Below are 4,867 nucleotides of genomic sequence, written 5' to 3' on the forward strand. Positions count from 1 at the left end.
AGAAGAAGCAGAGGTTCCCTCCTCTTTCTGGTTCAGCCTATACCCTTCAAGGCACCCTGAGCTGCTTTCTTTCCCCCCCTTTTCGCTTGTTTAGACCTCTTCTTCTCGACTTTTTAATGTTGTCATTCTTGCTGTTGATACTTGATGGATAATTTTTTTATTTTTTTATTTCTCCTCTTTACATTTTTTATGTCCTTCTGCACTAACTTTCCTGCTTGCCAGTCCTTTTTTGTCTTCTTTATCAATTTCCTTTTTCCTCTCCGTCTTTGTGACCATCTCTGTCATGTAAAAGTAGGTCAAACATGAAAGCAGTACTGAATCTGAATGCAAGCTGAACAGAATCTGGAAGGGATTTTATAGAGAAATTGGTCTGCTTAACTTGTTCTCAGTCTAAAGTTATTCTCAGTTTTTAAAGATATTCACTGAAATTTCAAAGTAAATAAAAAAACATCAGAAATTCCCTCTAATTGGAAGGCCATGAGGTTGAATTTCTACATGCAGAGATAACAAAACATCCTGAGGTCATTGCGTGACTTCTCTTCCTTGTGTGCTTTCCACAAGGCTGCAAAACAAAACCTCTTGTTGTTTTTAAAGCGTGCCCACTGGGGACCCAGCAGAAGCCACACACTGGGGGACATTTAACCAATGCATATCTGCGCTGTCAGGTTATTAAAAAAAGACCTACTACCAGCAGAAACTGTTGATATTTGGGTGTGATCTGTCTGTAGAGCTAAATCATTCTTGTTTTCTATACTGTAACTTCAGGAGGATTTGCTGTTAGCTTCAGACTCACCCAGTGTTTTGTGCAGTGATCAATCCTACACTATGGTTAACAATAGTCCCGCAGACAGTTTATGAGGCTTTAATGCTCGGCCTGAGTGAGTAAGCACGCCATCTATGCATCACCTCACGCACGAAAACCATTAATAGTGAGAGTTGACGTTTCTCCATCAAGTGGCGTGAGAAGGGAGAGCAGATGTCCCTGCAAGTGTCCTTGGATCTAGACCTCTGCTGGTGTGATGTCTGTCTGCTTGATCCCAACACATGTACGTTTAGCATCAGTTCTGTACAAGTTACAAGTGCATCTCTTAAACATGAATACGTCTCTAAAGAAAAATCCCAATCTGAGTAAAGTTTTTAGTACGTAATAAAAACCCAAAGATTTCAAGCAAAACATGTCGTGCTGGTCAGTCATGCAAAACCACTGACTGACCAGCTACTTTTGCCAGTTAAAATGATAGGAAAATTTTCATGCCATGTACTTTATTTTAACCAACACTGCTTGAATTTTGGTATAATACATCATTTTCTTCAGGTTGGTCGACTGCAAGGTTCAGTGGACTACTCTCAGGGTGTGTTTAGAACAAGACAGTTCTACAGACTTTGATTGAAGTATTTCAGTTGAAATGCCTAAACCTTTCCTTACGTATAGGGTTTTTTGAAGTTTTCTCGCCCCTAAACTCCCTGCTTTTGCATGTTAGGCAGGTTTATCTGATTCAGAAATAATTTATTTTATGAAAAAAAGGTTCCTTTATTGCCTCAATGAGCTTCCATAAGCGTTTTTGTAACGCATTGAGCAACATTTCTTTGCCAAGACACCCCTAAAGTCCCATTCCGAGAGAAAACGAAATAATTTTAATCAGTAGACAATACGACACAAATTGTGTCTGCTCAAACTCAGTAAATTACCATTAAGTTTACCATTGTTTAATGAAAAATTGTCCTTTTTTTTTGCACAGCGTGTTCTTATGCCCATGTTAGATGCTGCTTAGCAGCTGCATGCTTAAAATGTCAAATGAGAACCATTGTCAGCCCCTTAGGGTTGAATCAGTCTTTGTGACTTTAGAATAAGAACATGAAGTGGTGTTTCATAAAAATATAAGCAAAAAGAAATAAAAACTGAAGAAAAGTTCAACAATTTGTACCCGTCAGACAGTTTGCAGAGGCTGTGGTTTCCGAAAAGAGCTAGTGCATTATTGTAAAAGCACATCAAAGGCATGTTTCTATGGTTTTTTAAGTGGTTCAGTATGCAAGCTAAAGTGAGGTCAGCAGCAACACAGTCAACAACAACAAAAACCTCTTGGTTTCCGGTGCATTCTGTGTAATTATGATACTTAACAGTTAAAGCCAGATGTTCAGAACACTCTGTGAAACTGACAAAAAACAGGTTCCACTCGTGTAACTGTGGAAGGGACCACTTTGATCAAACGGTGTGATTTACTTTTGCAGAGGTCAGTCCCTTCTACCATGAGATGCAAGATTCAAGTGTTTTCCAAAGAACACACAGTAAAACGTTTGTGACATTGTTTTGTTGTGATACAGGAATAAGTAAGACATTAAAATCCCACTTTGATCATCTTTCGATCTACCATATTTTTCTGAGTATAAGCCGCGCCTTTTTTGCATAAATTGGCGTGGGGTGTGACTTATTTGTAATATTTCAAAAATTAATACTGTCACGTATATTCGTTATTTTTTCCAACTAACAACTAGTAATAGTTTCCCACTAAAAACCCCTAGAGACTACTGTATTTGTGGGTATCAGTATTTGCTGCTGACTCAGCGCAGAAACACAGAAGAAGTGCTGTCCAGAACAAACAGATCGTTCTCCTCCTGAACTTTATGATATTTTTCTTAGGTTAATGTTATATGCAAATATTTATATGCGACCAAGTACAAAAACTGATTAAAAAAATCATCTTGACCACACCTAATCTGTGCAGCCAAAATGCACATTGCTGCAGTGCCCACACATAGTTTAACCCTAACCGTAACCCCACCCTAATTACATACCTTTTTTTTTTTGCATCTAGACAATATTGTTTTTGTTAATATTTTTTCTTTACTTTGACTAAAGCAGGACAGCAAGTCCCGGGTCCTGCAACTCATACTCTGAAAAATATGGTATTTTGAAAGCATCTTTTAATTATGATTATGCTGATTTTAGCCAAACTAAAAAATAAAAAACCTGTGATGTTTTCCTGGACATAGTTCCTGAAAGTCTCTTTACAAATACATATTTTACATACATATCTACATCACAATTTCAAATGGCATTTTATAATCTGCTCCTGATTCACAATTTGAATAAAGAAATAGTCAGCAATGCAATGTTGAGCTTAATTTTCTTTATAAATGTCCTTCATCATCAGAAAAATGCCATAAAAACATGTTAAAAGCATCAAAAATATTTTATTCGAGTTGGTCTTTAAGGGCCTATATCATGCAAAATCAACTTTTTGAGTTTTTAAGTGAAAAATTAATTCCTCGCAAAAAACAACCTCAAAGTGGTATTTTGATCTATTTTCGCATTTCTGAGCATTCCTCTAAAAAACCTGTGCTCTGAGTACCAGCCCCTCCCAATCCTTGTAATCGAGCAGGTTCTAACGTATGAAAGTGAGGAACCGCCCCTTCCAGGAAGAGTCTGCTCTGCCAGCACTTCCCCCCAGGCTAACACACTTGCACTTTTCCCACTGAGGTATTGGTGATCAGCAAAATTCTTTTGTGAGGCTCCATAATATGTGCATCCATCTTTGCAAATGTTCAGATGTTTGTTTTCATCTGAGAAATGCAAACACGCAGCTGAGGCCGGCTCTAGGTTGACATCATGAAATGGGCGGCACTCAAAAGGAGCAAAAGCCAGAGCCTCAGAGATCGAGTCGTTTTAATTTCGGATAGGAAAATGAGATGCGAAAATAAGTCATATTTCATCAAAAAAAAAATCTTTTGTGTGCCAAAGGTATTATATTATCATTTATATGGATGTTTACTCTGATAATGCATTGTGTGAATAGGGAGCCAGTACACAAAGGTCTCTTATAATAACATCTACTTTAATAATGAAACCAGGACTGCAAATGTTTAAATCCATTGCTCTTGTTCCAAAGCTGCAAATGCATTTCCCACTTGCGTGATTAATAAACTGCCAAATCTTTGACATACTACTGTTAATTACTAGCTGGGACAGTGACGCTGGTGGGGTTTTCCCCTGATGTATTTGTAAGTCATGACATTTCATAGCAATTTATGTACCGCTCCATTGTGGTGAAGAGAGAGCTGAGCCAGAAAGCAAAGCTCTCAATTTCCTGGTCAATCTTCATTCCAATAATCAGCTATGGTCATGAGCTCTGGGTCATGACAGAAGGAACGAGGTACCGAATACAAGCGGCCTAAATGACCTTCCTCTGTATGGTGGCTGGGTGCTCCCTTAGAGATAAGGTGAGAAGCTCAGTCACTCAGAGAGAGTTTGGAGCAGAGTCGCAGCTTCTCTGTTTTCAGAGGAGCCAGTTGAGGTGGCTCAGGCATCTAGTCCGGATGCCTCCTGGACCCTTAGGAGGTGTTCCAGGCATATCCCATTGGGCAGGTGTCCAGGGAAAGACCCCTGGACAGGCTATGTCTCTCGGCTGGCCTGTGAACACCTCAGCGTCCCCCAAGAGGAGCTGAAAGAAGTGGTTGGGGAGAGGGAAGTCTGGGCATCTTTGCATAGACTGCTGCCCCGGTCCCTAATGGGAGGAAGAAGATGAATGAATGGATGGATTACTCTTAAACATCGATGTAAGCTATATGTGTAGGGTGTAAATCTACAATGTAAGATATCAATACAAATATCACTGGAATCCTTCAAACTATGGTGAGATATGTTTTTTTAATATGTCCAATATTTGATCAAGTTTTTTTATTAAATTTTCTTCTCCAGCAGGTTCTAAGTTTGCTTTGCACCAATTTTTCCATCTCGTATCGACCACAAAAAAATGAGATTGGAGAGTTCAAGATCTTTACCAACGTTAGCTGAGTAGCCAGTCCTATAGTTGTCTTGAAACATATATTGAATTTATTATTCATGGGCAAGATGTAGACGGCAAATAAA

Source organism: Oryzias latipes, chromosome 19 (assembly GCF_053564925.1).
Source record: "Oryzias latipes strain Hd-rR chromosome 19, Olatipes_Hd-rR_3.1".
NCBI lineage: Eukaryota > Metazoa > Chordata > Actinopteri > Beloniformes > Adrianichthyidae > Oryzias > Oryzias latipes.